Source organism: Crocuta crocuta, unplaced genomic scaffold (genome assembly GCF_008692635.1).
Source record: "Crocuta crocuta isolate KB4526 unplaced genomic scaffold, BGI_CrCroc_1.0 scaffold709, whole genome shotgun sequence".
NCBI lineage: Eukaryota > Metazoa > Chordata > Mammalia > Carnivora > Hyaenidae > Crocuta > Crocuta crocuta.
In genome coordinates this window covers 2,906,229-2,926,379 of record NW_027530619.1, presented here as the reverse complement: position 1 = coordinate 2,926,379, position 20,151 = coordinate 2,906,229, and positions in this window count along the sequence as shown.

The following is a 20,151-nucleotide window of genomic DNA, read 5'->3' as shown; positions in this document are numbered from 1 at the left end:
AATGTACGTATACACTTTATTTTTTTGGTGGTTAGGAAAAAGAATGCTTCCCCAAGCATTAATGTCCACATTTGTCATGCCTACACCAAGGCAAATCTTTAGAGAATAAATAAAGTAAAATAATTGCTTAGATATAAGATATGCACATTATTATTGTGATTTTTTTTGAAACTACTTTCTATAAAACAATTCATTTTCTGCTCTCAACAACAGTTGGCATTATTAAAAGCTGATGGTTAAAATATGCTAATAAGTCCTAATCTGCATTTCTTTTATTATTAATGAGATGATGTACCTTTTTATTGGGTATTTTTATTCCTTTTTTTGGGCTCCATTTCATAATTGTTTCCAATTATTAATTGAGTTGCTTTTATTTTCTTTATTTGCTTTGTAGGAAATATTTATATATCCTGGATATCAATCCTTTGTGTGTTAAACATGTGGCAAATGGTTTCTCCCAGTCTGTTGTTTGTCTTTTAATAATATTTATGGTAAATTAGAATTTTAATTTTGACAAAATCCAGTTTATCAAAGTTCACTTTATAACTTTTGCTTTTTCTGACTTATTCATTTTCTTTTCTCTGCCATAACTACAAATGTTGCATACTAATTTTATTCTAATTATTTTAAGAATTTTAAAGCATATATTGAGGGCCAGGACATTTTGTTAACATCCTAATATCCTGTTTAGTCCTTTTATGGCACTAAGGAAGAGACAATGTCTGTATTTCAGTTTCCTAACTATAAAAATTGGAATTATAACAATAGCTAATATTTGTTTATTATTATTAGATAGCATATTGTCTGGCACACAGGTGCACTGTATCATGGACCTTTTACTTTTTAAGCTTGCAAACCTGGTTTGGCATATATTATATAATTTAAAGGAAACTGAAATATATACACACACCATTTTCAATGTCCCATTTTTGCTCCGTTGTTGTATCAATAGCCAGTGTTGTAATCGCAGTCACTGGATAATATAATTTGTGCTGCTCACTGTAAATGAGTAGCTTATATTATAACAATTATTCCCCTGAGACTAACAAAAAAACTTGAGGGGTGCCTAGGTGGCTTAGTCAGTTGAGCATCTGACTTTGGCTCAGGTCATGATCCCAAGGTTTTTGAGTTTGAGCCAGGCATGGGGCTCGGTGTGGTCTGCCTGTCAACACAGAGCCTGCTTCAAATCCTCTGACCACCTCTCTCTCTGCTTCTCCCTCGCTCGTGCTATCTCTAAAAAAATCTGAATAAAATTGAAAATTAAAAAAAATATATATAGTATAACCAAAGAGGGAAACATAGTCAGGAAGGGCAAGAGCTCAAGACCAATGTGAAGACATTGAGGTAAGCTTGTTTTTCCTGTGGGGCTTATTTGTCAATAAACCAAAATTCAAAATTGGACCTACGAATCTTCCTTCAAGGTAGGGCCTTGCTTAGCAAGCCGGTGTTTCAGTATAGACCCTGGTCTATGTCCTAGGTATGAGTCAAGATAGTCTTGAAATATTTCAATACCAGATTTATAATGGTGCAATGCACCTCATTTAACTTTCTAGTAGAATAAAAATAAACACTCTTTGGAGGTGATAATATTATTCATCTACAGTAAAATATAAATTTGTCCCCTGCTCCACTTTAAAAGTGACAGAAATAATTGCACCAATGTAGATTCACTAGAATTAATCAATACTTTGTGGTATATTAACAAATTGGCTTAAATATCGCAACGGAAACAAACTGAAGACTACATAAATGAAGCTGAAAAAACTCTGGGGAAAAATAAATTAAAATCACTTCTCTCAAAAGCAGACTAAATCAGTTTATTTCTCAATGTATATATACATATGGTAACACTAAAAAGAAAAACAAATGAATTATACAAAATTTAAGATACAGTTACTTTAAAGACTATGGTAGGGTGAAAGTTTAGGGATGAGTAAGTAAACAGGTTTTGAAAGACAAAATATTTGCAAAATTCATTTTGGTAATTTGGTATTAATTTTATCAATATTTTAACACATTGATTTTCATCATAAATACTCTTAAATTATGTATGCTATATTTTATAATATTAACACATTTTAAAAGTCTCTTTGGCATTTTATTTATAAATAAATTGTCTTACAAATCTTTAGATAATACCTTCATTTTATAATGTGGTGTAAAATATTTATTCAATTTTTATCTGTTCAATTACTTTGTGCTTATGTTTTACTTATCATTTACCTTTACATTAATTATTTAAATTGGAGATGCTGTTATAACTTTGAACATTTCTGTTAAAAGTGTAGAGCATGTGCTTTGTTCTATTTATACGAAGCATAAACATTAAGAAATTTGATAAAAATTCCAAAGCTGTATCTCCAAAGAGCAATTGAACTTTTTTATTTTCTCACCAATGGTTGAGAGGTTACTTATTAATGGAATTTGTCATTTGGTTTTCATTACTTTTTTCCAAATAGTATGGGTTTGAGTGGGTGAGAGTGAAATGCAGCTATAACTTTGTAACAATAAGGAGAAGAAGAAGAAAGGGAAGGAGGAGAAGAAGAATTATCTTACTATTCAAGAGTATCATCATGTATGGCTTTAGAATAAAATTCATAAAGCTTGATATTAAAAATGTAATAACTTATGACACCAAGAGGGAATGCTTAGGTAAACTAGGGACTTTGGTTGATTATCATATATAAGATAATGTATGTATGTTCATTAATTGTAACAAACATATCATCTTTGTGTGGGATATTTATAATGGAGGAGGCTATGCATGTGTGAGGCAGGAGTATACAGGAAGTCTCTGTTCCTTCTTATCAGTTTTGCTGTACACCTAAAACTACCCTAAAAAATTAAAATCATTAGTAAAAAGACAATGCAATTGCTTCCATAAAGGATGATTTTTGTTTCTGGAAATTAATTTCTAGAAATTAATGTAAAAGCCAAGCAAAAAAGACCAGTGAGGTAAATTAAATATTAACTAAATGAGAAGTAGGGTGTTAAGTGTAGCAATTTTAAAGTCTATATTATCTTGTAATATTTTATGCTTAAAATAAACTGAAAAAGCTCATGTTGTTACTAACTAAAGACATGGTACATAACAACACCATCAAACAACTGATTAGAATTGGCATATATAGACGACTTCATCCAACAACAGCAAAATTATTATTTTTCTCCTGCTCACATAAAACATTCACCAGCATGTACCACATTCTGGGCATGCAACACACCTTCACAAATATAAAAAACAGAAATTACACAATGTCTGTTTTCCGACCGCAAGAGAGTTAAACTAGAAATCAATAAAAGAGAATTAAGGGAAAATCCCCAAATAATGGAGATTAGACAACGCATGGGTAAAAGAAGAAATCTCAAGAGAAATTTATAAAAACATTTTGAACTAAATGTAAAGGAAACTCAGCTTAGTAAAATGTGTGAGATGAAGCAAAATCAGCATTCAAAGAAAAAACTTATTTTTTTTTAATGTTTATTTTTGAGAGAGACAGACAGACAGAGCATGAATGGGGGAGGAGCAGAGAGAGAGGGAGACACAGAAACGAAACAAGCTCCAGGCTCTGAGCTGTCAGCACAGAGCCTGACGCAGGGCTCAAACTCAGAGCTGCGAGATCCTGACCTCAGCTGAAGTTGGCACTCAACCCACTGAGCCACCCAGGCGCCCCTCAAGGAAAAGTATTTTAGCATTGGATGCATACATTAGTTTATAAAAATCTAAAATCAATAATTTGTGCTTCCACTTTAAAAAGAATAATAGATTAGGGGCTCAGTCAGTTAAGCATACAACTTCGGTTCAGTTCATGATCTGGTGGCACGAGTTCAAGCCTCATACCCGGCTCTGTGCTTAATCAGTAGCTTAGAGACCGGAGCCTCCTTCAGATTCTGTGTTTCCCTCTCTCTTTCCCTCTCCCCTGCTTGTGGTCTCTCTCTCTCTCTCTCAAAAATGAATAAGAATTTAAAAATTTTTAAAAAGAAAAATAAACTAAATGTGAAGTAACCAAGGACATAAATAATACAGTTTAGAAAAGAATGTGATAACACTGAAAACACAAAATCAAGAGAGAAAACAAACTAAACCAAAAGTTAGTTCTTTCAAAGATCATCAAAATGATCAACCTATAGGCAAGCTAATTAAGAAAAAAAGAGACAGAGTAGACAACAATAACATCAGAAATAACAGAGGGAGTATTATGTATAGTATATTGGGTGAATATATTATTATATATAAATATAGGAATGGGGCTAATTAACCACTTGTTAAACTGTAAGTTTTGGAAACTACCAACTATTTTTCCAAAGTCACTGTACCATTTTGCAGGTCCCCTGGCATTATTTGAGAATCCCAATTTCTCTTCATGGTCACATGCACTTGATGCTGTCAGTCTTTTTAATAAAAGTTCTCATATAGAGTATGTAATGGCATTTAATTGAGATTTTAATTTGTATTGTCCTAATGACTAATAATGTGAGTACCATTTTATTTTTTGTGTTTCCATATAAAAGTGTCTGTTAAAGTAGTCTGCATATTTGTTAATCATATATTTGTCTTTATACATTCTTATATATTCTAAAAACCATTATTTTAATAAATATGGCTTTTGCAAATGTTCTCTCCAGGTCTTTGGCTTGTCTTTAAATTGTCTTGAGTACCTTCATAAAGAATAATTCTTAAATGTCAATAAGTATAATTTATCATTTTTCATTTTATTATCTGTGCTATTTTCTACTTAACAAATGCACTCTGAACATAATGCCATAAAGGTTTTCTCCCACATTTTGTTGTAAGCTCTTATAGTTTTACCCTTTACATTTATTTTTTAAATTCATTGAGAGTGAAATACAGATGGTACAAGGATCAGAGTTCCTTCTTTTTTACTAGATTCATTTGAATTTACTATATAGATGTAATGGTATCTATATATAAAAACACTATTATTCTTCCTTTCTAGCCTGTTTGTTTATATCTGATGGATTTGTAATTTAAGTTTAAATTATGTCTGTTGTCCAGGAATCTCTGGTCATGACATCACTAAAACTGTTCAATACATGCTTGTACCCATCAACATTTGAAAAACAAGTAGTTAATCTCTCTCTGAACTCATTAATATTGAAAAAAACACAGCATGTTTTCCAAAGCTAAAGCATTGTTGAACAATAACAATCCAAAAACGTGTTAAATGAGAAAGTTATTACTCAGTATACAATGAAAATACAATTGATGCAAATACTTAATATTGTCTTCAAAAGCCTTATAGACAAATACAGATAAATGAACACAGAAATGTTTTACTGATATATTAATTACATTAGTATGCATAGATGTAGATATGATTTTATATATTTTATATTTTAACAAACTGAGCAAAAAGATAAACATATTCATGGTTTATTTCAGCCTGAAGAACAATCATTATTATTGAAAGTATGTAGAAAATAGCTCAGAAATCACATAAATCATAATATTTTTAAAGACTTTGAATACATTTTGAGATATTAAAATTATTAAATATTCTCTATGTATAAAACATGTTATCTTTTGGTAACCAAGTTAGATATTTGGAGTTTTCAAAAGATCTTTTTCTTTTCCTTTCTGGAAAAGACTATTTTGGATAGCAATTCATCGCCATATTTGAGCTTGTCATTGTATATCCTATAACTATCAAAACATTGACTACAACTGAACAAAAATGACAAGCTTTGACTATGATATAAAGGAAGAGATTGGTTAAAATATTCTTAAAATCGCACTGGGCATTTTCCTCTAAATTTTATTGTTGATTTTCAGGTCCTTCAATTCATATGTTAATGCCTTATGCTGTGTCATTTGCAGGGGCAATGTGAAATCACTGCTTTTCAAAACAGCAACAATTATAACTACAGATTACTATGCCTTTATAACCGAAGGACCAAATGAAGAAGAATTGTCTTAGCTCATGACTGAAGTGAAAATAATATAATTAATTTTTTCTAAAATTATTAAATAGATAAAAAGAAATATCTAGATATATGTTTTCAAAATAATGTGTTATTTTGAGGGTGTTTTGCCTCTTTGACTGGTTTAACTTAATTTGTAAACTACAGAGTAAACTACTGCTAACAATATCACTGCCTTGTATTGTCCATGTGGTGTTATTTTGCACATCATTTTATAAAAAGTAATTTTTCTGTCAATAGAATAATACTAAGTAATTTAGAAATAATCAATAAGCCAAAAAACACATTAAACATTTCACTGCATGATACTACACCCGATATCAGAAAAATTACTGCCTATTTTCTCCCCTAAGATTTCTATGGTGTCAGGTCTCACATTTAGTTCTTTAATCCATTTTGAATTTATTTTTGTGAGTGGTGGAAGAAAGTGAGTCAGTTTCATTCTTTTGCATGTACCTGTCCAGTTTTCCCAACATCATTTTTGTAGAGAAGCTATTTTTTCCCACTGCATATCCTTGCCTCCTTTGCTGAAGATTAATTGAGTATGTAATTGTGGGTTTAATTTTTGGTTTTCTATTCTGTTCCATTGATCAATGTGTCTGTTTTTGTATCAGTTCCATACTGTTTCTATCACTACCATTTTGTAATATAACTTGAAGTCTGAAATTGTGATTAAAAAAAACTTCGGCACAACAAATGAAACAACCCACAAAACTAAAGGACAATCTACTGAATGGGAGAAAATTTTTGCAAATGGCAGATCCAATAATGTATAAATAACTTACACAACTCAACATTCCCCCCCAAATATTCCAATTAAGTAACGGGAAGAAAACATGAAAAGACAATTCTCCATATAAGATATACAGATGGCTAAAAGATACATGAAAATGTGCTCAACATCACTGATCATGCGGGAAATGCAAATCCATACTACAATGAGATGTCACCGCATTATGTCAGAATGGCTAAAATAAAAAACTCAATAAACAACAAGTGCTGGTAAGGATATGGAGAAAAAAGAAGCACTCTTGCAATGTTGTTGGAAATACAAACTGGTGTAGAAACAATGGAAAACAGTACGGAGGTTCCTCAAAAACTTAAAAATAGAACTACCCTATAATCCAGTAATAAAAACTAGTAGTAAAAACTACTAGGTATTTACCCAAAGAACACAAAAACATTAATTCAAAAAGATATATGCACCCCTATGTTTAATGCAGCATTATTTACAATAGCCAAACAATGGAAGAAGCCCAAGTGTCCATCAATAGATGAATGGACAAAGAAGTGGTACACACACACACACACACACACACACGTGCATGCACATACACACACAAATATTATTCAGCCATAAAAAAGAATGAAATATTGCCATCTGCAAAATCATGGATCGACCTAGAAAATATAATGCTAAGTGAAATAAGCCAGTCAAAGAAAGATAAATACGATATGATTCTAATCATGCGTGGAATTTAAGAAATGAAACATATTGGGGCACATGGGTGGCTCAGTCGGTTGAGCGTCTGACTTCGGCTCAGGTCATGATCTCACAGTCCATGAGTTCAAGCCCCATGTCAGGCTCTGAATGCTCAGAGCCTGGAGCCTGCTTCAGATTCTGTGTCTCCCTCTCTCTCTGTCCTTCCCCTGCTTGTGCTCTGTCTCTCTCTGTCTCAAAAATAAACAAATTGTTAAAAAATTTAAAAAAAAAAGAAATGAAACAAATAATAAAGATTTTAAAAAGACAATGAGAGAGAGAGAGAGAGAAACCAAAAAACAGGCACTTAACTATAGAGAACAAAGAGATGTTTAGCAGAGGGGAGATGAGTGGGGGAGGGGGGGTTGAAATAAGTGAAGGGAATTAAGGGTATATTTGTCTTGATGAGCACTGAGTACTGTATGGAACTGTTGAATCACTATATTGTTTACCTGAAACTAATATAGCACTGTATGTTAACTATACTGAAATTAAAATAAAAACAAAAGCAAAACTACAAAAGCACACAAACAAAAAAGAACTTAAGTGATTTGTATTAAAAACAAAATCAGCATATCTGAGTTCATTCCAAATTTGAATTCAATCTTTATAAATTAAGGACTGGCGCCTCTATTTCTGAGTAATGAAAGGAAAGAAAAAGCATGGGCAAACTGCCTTACTTCCAATGGCTTCTTTCCCAAATATTGTCAGCTTAGATTGTATCTTTGTCTGATGGCAGATAACTCTGCATATTTACTTTGTAGCTTCTAAGATTCTCATGACACCTCTTCTGCTACCTTCTACTCACCTACTTCTCTTTGCATGTTCTTGACCCTTTACTCCAACTGGTATTGTAGTAGTTTTCTCTGCTGGAAAACATAAATGCCTATATCTAACCCATTATAATTTAACTGTTCACCTCAGACTTTCATCCAACTTTTTAAGACCAAATGCATAAACAAATTATTCATTGTCAGTTATACAGGCAATACTCATGAATTATTTCATAACTGAATCCTTACTGAAAATACTAACCAAAACTCTTATAAAGACAAAGTGAATTGAAATAAAACACTCAGTTATTTAGAACAATGTGTTCTGTTTTCTTAAATTCTGTATTTTTCTATTTGGTATTCACTAATAATGGGGTCAAACCAACAGCCATAAGGATGGGCATCTCACCTAACAACCAGGGCCCATAATCTGAACCAGCTTCTTACTTAACTCTCATATTTCAAACCAAGGTATCTCCTGCCCTAAATCACCCAGAATCATCTACTAGACAACTAGAGACCACATCTATGGGCCAGAGCTCACATGTAGTATTCAAACTACCCAATCCTGACCTGTTTCTCTTACCTTCCCTGCCATTCCTGCAGAAACTCAACTTCTCCTCACTCCTTCTTTCTACTTCTTGTCCAAACTTCATGGTTCCCCATGCGTCCCTGCATGGAATTATGTGTTCCCTCCTTTTGGGAAATGTAAGTAAGGTAAATCTTCTTTTAATGCACCATCGTCTCCATGTCAGCCCTCAGTCACCTCTATAAATTAATATCTGGAGGATACAATTACTATTCTGTCATAACAAAATAGTCAGTGAGCATTGAATCTATTTCAAACAAAAAGTTTTCAAAACCTAGGGACATTGCTAAAATAAAATTTGTATATACTTGTTCTCATCTATATGAAAGAAAAAAATTACAATGCAAAGACCTTGGAATCAAGTATTGCTCTCTAAAATATAATTCGGAACCATTTGTCAATGTCTAATATAGAAACATGGATTAAAATAAAGATGTAAAACTCTAAAATATCAGTGCTTCCAGTGATTTTTATATCCTCAGTAGAAATTTAACTGATACACTATAAAATGAAGGAACATTTGCATGAATTTTGGAAATCTTTCTGTTTATCTCTTTCTAAATACAAATATATTCAATATATCAACTTTTAAGTATATACATATGTCATGATTTCATTCTTTGGAAACCTTCTTCCCTTCACTACTTTTCCTCTCTTTCTTTACTTCCCTTTATCTATAGGAGTTTCTTGAATGTTATTTGTAGAATGATATCACTGGTGATCTGTGGGACGAGTTTAACCTTATTTATTTATTTCTATGTTTGCTTCCTTATTTATTGCTTGATAATTTCAAAACTCTGAACTTATTAAAAATAGATTAATTGTGTTAACACAAACAAAGAAAGACAAATATCTTCTTCAAGGTGGTGAATGAATTTGGGAATAAGAGAGTAATAGAAATAAGATCGAGTTTAGCACATTCGCAAAATAACACAAATGATGAATAATTAAATGGCATGACATGAATCATTAATGTAGAAGTTTTTCAAGGACAAATAAATATCATCAGGGTTAGTCATGATGATACAATAACAGATATGCCCTTAACTACATGTTAACTGTTGAATTTCTGTTAAGGCAAATCTAAGAAATTGGCTACATGCTCACAATTAATGCACAGAGATTTGAAGCAATACTTATGATTGACCCTCATATGGTAGACAGATTATTAACAAGTCTAGTCCCATCAAGAGATACTCAGTTAGGGAATACAAAATGAGTTGAACATTATTTCCCTTGACCTCACCTCATCCTTTGTCTCCCTCTCCAGTTCTAGGCTCTTCTACTTGGAAACATTTGACTGATATTTTATGTAGGACTTAAATTTTAATGCAGAACTATGTCACTTCACCTCACTGTGACCAACACTCACAATGTACAGAACAGTGTAGTTTTATATAGGCATTCTCCAACATCAAAGTAGAAGCATATGTGTGTGACCAAAGGCTATGTTTTTGTGGAAAAAAAAATTCATCAAAAGAAGCTCTGTCAACTTAAATAACTAGTATCTTACACCATGACTTTATTTTTCACCTGTTTTTTGTTTTTGTTTTGTTTTGTTTTTACCTTTCCCAATGTGGAAAGGGCACTACTTAATATTGCTGATTATGGAATATTCATTACTAATCCATGAGACACAAGTTTTTGTGGAATTAACTTGATGGTTACATGTTAAGTGTATGCATTTTCATGAAACCATAAGTAAAAAATATCTTTCATAATATAGCCAGGCATTTTTTTTAAGAGAGAGAGAGAGAGACAGAGCATGTGGGGGAGGGGGAGTCAGAGAGAGTACAGAGCCCGATATAGGGCTTGAACCCATGAACTGTGAGATCACGACCTGAGCTGAAATCTAGAGTCCTATGCATAACTGACTGAGCCACCCAGGCACCCCAGACAGGCTTTTTTACATACATTCTCATATTCCATTTTTGAAGAAGACATGTAATTTTCTCCTTAAACAAAACTACAGAGGATGAGTCTTTAGTAATTCCTAGAGAATGAAATCAGTTATCAGCTACCTTGAATAATCTGAAGTCTCTTGTTTCAGATCCCAGAGTCTGGCATTATATAAGTATCTTGCCCAAAGGAGAATGGAAAACCCACTGCATAATTCTAATTGAGATGTTGAACTAAGAACTAAAACACGTGGTAGTTTTCACATGTTCATACTTAAAGTCTCTATAGGTGATTTCTCAGGTAGGACATCTGAGAAAAAGGCTATAATAATTAAGTCCCAGAAAAATAAAGTTGTAGAAAAAAAAAAGTTCTAGGAAAGAGAATTAGGCTGTGAAAGTTTTTAAGCCCCATACAAGTGGAACAAGGTTTCAAACATGGAAGTATGAGTCTCAACAGGATTCCCTGGAGAATTATCTGTGGGACAGAAATATCAAGGAGAACATTGAGCATAGTGAGCAGAATAATGCCTTAGAAAGTGGCAGTTTTTTGGAGGAGTGGGTTGAAGGCTTTGAAGACATTTTATTAGTAAAAGAGAAAGAGAATTAAAAAAGATATAGGAAACTTTGCTAAGAAAAGAAAATTCAGTTTTCCATTGGAAGAGATCCAGTGTAAGCGCTACATTTGTCAAAATCATAAGATGGGTATTCCATTCTCCCTTGTAAATTCCCCTGGTCCTATTTTGTTTCATTACTTTGTTTACCTCTTCTCTTTCATGAATTTCTAGCTTTTTGTCAATACCGTTTGGAAATAACTGCTGCTGCTGAATTTCATTTAGAGAAAGTGACAAATGCATCTATGACTATGCCATTTAACGTATTAAATATAAAAGTAAAAGAGTATATTAAGAAATGCCATCACCTACCTAGGAAACAAGTGAAGATTGGCTCAGGGTGTACTGAAAATATCTGAAAATGAAAATGTATTGTATACCTGCAAATACAAAAGCACTATAGGAAATTACATTTTATTTATATGATAATTTGGCACATTAAGTAAATAGTGATTAACACTATATGTATTTTATGAATTATAATTTTGGTGATTAATTCTTTAAGCTTTCATGCTACTATAACTTCTCCAATTTGTCAAATTATTTTACAGTCCATTAGAATCATGCATCACCAATTGGGGACAATAAGTAACTTCTTTTTATTGATTTATGTCAGAGACTAAGTACTATTATTTTGATGTCTGTGGTAATAAAGCACTGACAATCAACAAAACTTAACTCTGTTTCTGAAGCTGTAAATAATTATTCTATGTGAAGAAAATGTACACATATTTCAATCTCATCACTAATGAATCATAGCCATCGTCTCATGCATTAGGCTTTAGACACACTTGGTTGGTAACTTCATATATCTACAGCCAATTTAAACTCTTTATACTCCAGATTCATTGAACAATAGAATTTAGTGCTTTGAAATCAAGATAAAAATTATATTACAGGGGCACCTGGGTGGCTCAGTCAATTAAGCGTCCGACTTCGGCTCAGGTCATGATCTTGTGTTTTGTGGGTTCGAGCCCTGGGTCGGGCTTTATGCTGACAGCCAGCTCAGAGCCTGGAGCCTGTTTCAGATTCTGTGTCTCCCTCTCTCTCTGACCCTCCCCGGATCATGGTGTCTCTGTCTCTCAGAAATAAATTTTTAAAAAAAATGTATTACATACATATGCAAAAAGAAAAAAAAAAGCATGGTAATCCCGTCCTTGCTTTCTACTTCTTGACACACACCTTTGTAGTAGAATATTCTCACAAATCAAGATTCTCTTTCACAAGAAAGATGTGACTTATACTGAAATAGTTGTTTATTAAAAGCCCTTTATGAACTATCTCAGTTGTGCCAGAACCACATATACCTTAATTAGATAGAGTCTAAGTTTCTTTTATTCTAATTCCATATTAATGTAATCAATGTAAAGCCCACTACAGCAGACCATACATGTTTCTAGATTCAGAATACCATACCTTCCTTTCCTCAGTTTTAACTATTTAGTGTTTAAATAGCTTAAGAGGAGGATAAAGGAAAGATGAGAGTAGAATGACTGTCATTGTCAAATTTCCTGCAAATATTCCAAGTAGAAAGAAAAATATTAATTATGATTTACTCAGCTGCTTCCTATCACTTAACAACATATAATTAATAAAATATTACACTAGCCTGATATAATCTTGGTAAAAATCTATGTGTTAATCTTGCCAGGTCTTGAAAGAAAATAGATGACACAATAAAAATGTATTTAAATTAACATTAACCTAATGAATTTGCTGTTCATTGTGGTACACGTAGAGTGGAACTAGAATGGATAGTGAAGCCCCCAGGGATGAGAAGCTATTGCCATACCTAGCTTTGCAGAGAAGAGGCTACTTTTATCTGAGGTTAGTAAGAGTGCAGCCATAAAAGTGGGGCCACCCAAATGTCACTGTGCTCATAGAAAATGCAGTCATTGACAAAACAGTGGCCCCACATGGACAAAACAGGCTGAATATATACTAAGTTGTCTTTCTCACCCTATTTTTTCACTCATACTAAAACCAATGGACAAAATGTCTAAAGATCAGCCTTCTGCTAATCAAAAAAGTCTGAAAAGACTGAAAATTAATTTTGTACAGAAAACTGAGTGAAGTCATCACAGAGATATACTAAAATGAAAACATAGTCCATATCCAAATACTAAACATTTAAATTGAGGAAAATCCATACGTATATTTAACTATCTTAGATAGAATTTATTTCTCAATGTTAAATTACTGCACAGAGAATTTTAAGAAGTGTGCAATTCAATGTTCAATTTAAGGATTTAATTTCAATTAACAGTTGTTAACATCAGAATAAAACAAAGACTCACTGCTAATTCACAGACCATCTCAGATTCTATTCTTGTAAAGAGAATGGATGATGGTATAGATCCCTAAACTTAAGAACTCTATCTGGTTATTAAGCAAAAGATTTAGTAAAGACATGTCATGAAGTCTAAAAATATGTGTTATCTAATATCGAAATAGCACAATTGGAAATTTACTTTAGGCAATATGTCAGACCAAAATGATTTGGAAGTTGGTGGGGAACCTCTTACTGCAAAATTATTGAATCCTAATGAAACATAATAACTTCATTAAATTAGATAAATCTGTATCTGAGAGGAATGAGCAGTAAGTAAGAAGATGATGTGGTTTTCTTGACGGATTTAGGAGGTAGAAACAAGTAATGGTACACACACACACACACACACACACACACACACACTGTGTTCTATCTTCAGGAAAAAATTCTCCAGGAATAAAGGAGAGATAAAGGCTTTGCAATAAGCAGAAACTGAAGAAATTTATCATTCATAAAACCATCCTTCAAAAAATGTTAGAAGTTCTCAAGGGAGAAGTAAAATGAAATAGTAAAATCTGGAGAGTCCATAAAGAAAGTAAGAATACTGGAGAAGGAATATATGAAGGTAAAATAAAATTATGTTTTGAATTTTTAGGATGAAAAACTATTTGCTGATAAATTGCGTGCATATTGCATATAGCTAAGTGAAATAAACGAGAGCAATGTCATAAAAAATAGGATAGAGCAATTAAGAATACTTTAAAATATGGATCCTGCATGATATAAGAAACAATATAGTGTCATTGGAAGGTAGTCTTAATAAAAAACTGATAGGCAAATTCTAGAGCAACCACTTAAAAAATACTGGAGGATGTTAGAGAAGAAGTGGGTTAATGTGATTGGACTTCATGTTTGCTGATTAGAGTTAGGCTCCTCACTGATAGAAACTGGGAGACACAGTTGTTATTTTTTCTTGATGATTCTTTAATGACAATTACATGTCAAAAGGATGGCACTCTGTCCCTCACAAAATATATTCCTAGGTTATAATACTGGCAAGGGCTGGGAGAGATTTTATATCTGAAAGGAGGCAGAAAAAAAATGTACACTTGCAAGTTTTCTAAAGTAAATCCTCTATTAGATTGGAGTTCAGAGGTTCAAGAAGAGACTTACCCATTGTTTAGTCAAACTCAGGGAAACAAAATGCAGGCCATTTTGGCCAAAACATATTCAGACCTATGAGAATTTGGGAGTTGATTGAGATCTCTTTGCCAACGAAACAAGGAAAAAGAGGATATTGCACTTTGCCTTGCCCTACTTTTACATTTTACCAGGACTTGTGCAGATGGGGTATGTTGAGGTTAGCTGCTTGATAGGAGGGCGGATATCTGTGAGGACATTTAAGATTTCTTTCATCATGATGTGTAATCTTATGGAAGTTGTGGATTATATTTGGGCAAGAAAACTGAGAAAGGACCTAGTGGCTGGCCATCTGGATATTTCAAAAGCCCATCATGTGGACAAAGCATAAATCTGTGTCCATTGCCTTTCAGCCTCAGGTGCCATCAGGGGTTGTGCCTGAACTTTCTAAATTCTGGTAATACTGGTCAAATAAGCATCCTTTCAAATATGGCATTCCAGGCATGAGTTTTGCTGCTTAATAAATTATTTCAACTATAAACTATGTAAAAAGTTTATAGATTCTTATTAAACTGATACAAATAACATGTTACCATAGAAATAAGAATATTCAACAAGAGATTCCTGAATTCTAGAAGGGGGTCAGGCAGAAAGAAAAAAAAATAAATGTTTGATTTCTATTTACAAAAGCATAGTCTACTACTAATATAAGTTGTGGATAGTTTATGGAAAAAGCCAGAGGTGTAGCTTGTATCGAGAAAATAAAATTTTAAGATATCAACAGTAGTTTTTAAAAAGCTGCAATCATCCTCCATCAGTTCATTTATTACTTTGTAATTAACTCTTGTTCCACATGATCTTGGGTTATCCTTCTTATAGTCCCATCCTAATTAAAGTTCTGGATATCCTCAGTCCACTAGTATGTTTCCAAAATTATTTAAGTAATGACATAAGAAGCTATTCCCAGAACTACCTGGCATACTCTTATTCCACAGGACGCTGAGACAGTCCTTTTCTGTCGAAGTACTCTGGACTGAGGCTGATTTACATGTACTTCCAGGAAACCATCAGTATTAAACAAAACAAAAACAAAACAAAACAAAAACATATCTGGAAATAGATAACAGAGACTTAAAATGGCTTGATTAAATTACAACTGACAACTTTCAAAAGTAAATGATCTGATCAAAACTCATGACAAGAAAATGCAACAAAAATGAAATTTGGTTCTTTCTGTGGCATACAAGAAAGTAAATCAGAAAAAGTTTGGATGAAATAGCTATAAATATGATTAAACATTTTCAAATAAGATTGTATATTATGTCTAATTTTGGAAAATGCATAAACATAATCCTTACAGAGAAAAAATTCTTAAATGTAAAATATAGTAATCCTGATACATTGTATATCATGAATATATGATATGGTTAGAATCCCAACAATACGTCAATATTATCAAGTAGGAAGATTCAGTGTGTTTGAAGTAGGTCTTACACAGATATACAGATGCCTGTATATTAATAAAAACTTCATAGGTTAAGTGGTGTGAATCCACAACTGAAAACTACTTAAAACTATACAACTTAAAACTACTGAACTCAAAGAAGTAAAGCTATGATCAGGTTAATATTTTAAAAACAACTGATTTTACAGTTGATGATTTTATAATGTTGTCGTCTAATATAAGGCAAGGCAGAGCAGGATCCTGATAATAGAAACATAACCTTGCAAATGAGGAAATTGACATAACTCGAGGAACTTCCCCTACAGCATAAGATTTCTGAAATATTTATGTCAATAACATCTTACTCATATACACTTAACCTAAGAAAGACTGAGCATCAGATATGAATTCATGACACTTCGCAGAAAACCCACTAATAGCAGCATGTCAAATAAAACTATTGCTAGCATCTCTCTTTGTTAAAACTGAAAAAATAATCCTTTGTGATGTTTCTGAAGCCCTCTGGGAATTCTAAAAACAGGTTTTGGTTCAAAAGATATCATTTAGAATATGATTTTAAAAAGCAAAATATTAATATTTGTCAGAGGTTTGAACACTAGGTTAATAATATTCTGTCTTACTAAGAAAAAATACTTGACAGTCTATTCAACTAAAGAGACAAAAATATATTAAAAGTCAATATAGTAAGCAACATGATCTTAAAGAAACTTAACTTTCTAAAGTGTAATGTCGAGTTCATTTAAATAATCAAAAACATGGTGAAGTCATGGTGAAGTCAATGTAAACACAGAAAATTATACTGATAGGACATAGAATATTTGCCTCTTATGTAGATTACTCAGAAGGTAAAGAAAACCTTTTGTAACAAGACATCTTTTAACAGAAAAAAATAAAATGCCAATATTGTATTAGTATATTTGATATTAAATTTCATATTTTTTAATTTTTTAATTTTTATTTTTTTTAAATTTAATTTTGGCATTCTGTATAAACCTTAAGCAGCTTTGACCAGGAAAAATAAAATTCCATTTCTATGAATTTTCTGTAACCTTCTATATGCATTCAGGTGTTGTCTCTCACTTTCCTCTCATTCTGGGACAGCCAGTCATTTCTCCTTAGGGCAAAACTACTCTCTTTTCTTTAACAGATTCACACCCTGTGCACTTTACATACAAAGTGTTCCTTTCAAAAAAACCACAAAACAACAAGAAAACATGTTCCTTTCCACAAGAAACAGCAGATATTGACTATTCTATAGAGAATAAACCGATGGGTGCCAAAGGGAAGGTGAGCGGGGATTAAGGAGGGCACTTGTGATGAGCACCGGGTGATATATGGAAGTGTTGAGTCACTGTATTGTAAACCAGAAGTTAATATTTCATTGCATGTTAACTAAATGCAATTTAAGTAAAAACAAACGAAAACCCCCAAAAGTAAAAGACTAAATGCGATGTCGTTTCCTATATATATAGGATCCTGGACAGAAAAATGAAATTACATAAAAACTAAGGAAATTTGAATAAAGTATGGACTTTAGTTAATAATAATGTATCAGTAAAGGTTCATTAATTACAACAAATGTGCCATGCTACTGTAAAATTTTAGTAATAGTGGAAATTGTGTACAGAGTTAGAGGGTAGATAGGAGGAGCTCTGCTCTATTTTTCTACATTTAAAACTGCTTAAAACGCAAAGCTACTTCGGGGTACCTGGGTGGCTCAGTCGGTTAAGNAATAAATAAAAAAATAAATATTTTTAAAAATTAAGGTTATTATTAATTAAAATAATATAGCAATAAAATAATAGTAAAAAATACCACAATATGTTCCTCTCTGCCACAAATACTCCTATTTATAAATATTGGTTATAACTTAACCACAGTAACTTCTATTTCATGGAGAACACTAAGGGATGGATACTTGTTGACTGTCACACATTTTGTCAGCATTTTGTGGCAGACTACAGGAACTTCTGAATACACATTTCATAAGTTTTTGTGTAAAATATGGGTCCCTTTTATTACAACTGCTCTAACTTCCAAAATTGAACAGGACATAAAAAGACCCAAATATATGTACTCTGTAAAAATAAGAGGCAAGAAATAGACCATTTAAAAAAATATTAAAAAGTTTGCAAACAGATGGTGCGCACATGCAATTATATATTACCTTTGTTTACAATTTATTATTTAATAAAGGAATATTCATAGCAACCGCTTAATTTTTTTGCAAATTTAGTATCATGTCTTTAAATTCAGTTTTGTAAGTTTCCAAAGGCAATTAGGGTGTAAACTGTGTTTAATGCTTTGTTTTGTGTTTTTTTTTTTCTTTTCCTTTAAGCAATGATGTTTTTGCAAACCCACATATAATTGTCACACACTAAGCCAAATTTTTGGAAATGGCTTCAGTATGAAAGAAAAAACCCAAAAACAATTGACTACCAACTGCTTCATGTTACCTTATCTACAAGATTTCCAACTGTTCTATATTTTAAGGTAATCATATAAGAACCCTGCAAAATCTGCAAAGATATTATTATAATGTTATCACTTTTTCTAAAAATAAGCCTATGTCTTTGTTTCTTTTTTTAAAGAGAATTTCACTAATTTGTGTCGTCACTAAGGTACAAATGAATCTCAAAGGAAATATTAGAATTGATTTTTTCAAGTTTACAGCTGAGATATTCACAAGCCATATCTAATAGCCTATCTTGGGAATAATTACTGGTAATGGGTATCCAGGGGAAATTATTGCCTGCTGCTGTGAATTGGAAGTGCCACAGGTGGTATTCATCAACTGGAATGGGTTGGAGGAGAGCAGTAGTCTGAGCCAAGACTCCTTAAGCTTGATTTGTGCAACCATTGTTTCTGGATGCTTCAAGCATAAATAAATTGGCTACTTACAACAATGACCTACAATTTTTTCAAGCAACACAAAATGGTGTATATATAAAACAAAGTACAAATTTAGCATCATGTCCTTAATGTGTGACAGTGAAATGTCTTCATGGTGTGGAAGAAACCCATCTTAAGGTAGATTTCTGAATGCATATAAACTATGTTAAATTAAGGTTAGCAGTGGATATTACAAGTTGCTTTGGTTTATTTTTTGCATGAAAGTTAAATAATTATTAGCAAATTGCATTAATTAGTTACTCTATGTTATGTGTTTCTAAACATTTCAGGTGCCCATGGTGCCTGGTGAATATATAAATAGCACCATTAACTCCATTATCATTGTTATTTATAACACCATTTGAGGGATATTTATATGTCATCAAGAAATTGCCTTTATGTGTTCTGTGGCTCAAAATAAATAAATACGTAAATAATATTATTATCAAAATAAATACATAGATTATAAATAAACACTGTTTTGATGGTTCTTCTTTATAATATAAAAGTACCTGAATTTAATTTGTACAAATTTAGTTTATTAAAAATAGGTAACAGACAAAATGAGATTTTGAATAATGTCAGTATTATTTGTGTAATTATTTCAAATAGTCTTCAATTCATTTTATTTCTTATAATTCCATGATTATAAAAATCCTTAAGAGAAAATATTTTAGACAAATATCAGGTCAGTCTCCTAATTTAAATCGATTAAATTAAAAATACAACTACATCATCTCTATGATTACTGATATTTTACTTTAAATATAAATTTGAGTTAGAGGACACATGTGAATACACATACTTTATAATATGAGAACCGAAAAATCAATTGAAATACTAACAGGCTAAGAAAAGGAAACCAACTAATAGGCAAGAAAAAGAAAACAACATATTGAGACAATATTTTCTCATACAGTGGTTAATGCAGTCTCTCAGAAATGCTTAAAGTACTACCACAGCTCTAACATGATTTAGTCAACAATAGTGAAGGATCTTAAATTAGAAAGTAGAAACCTCCCAAAAGCTCTTTGTTTATTGGAAGTGGAATTTACTCACAGCAACTCTGAGGTCTAGTGGTGTGTTCC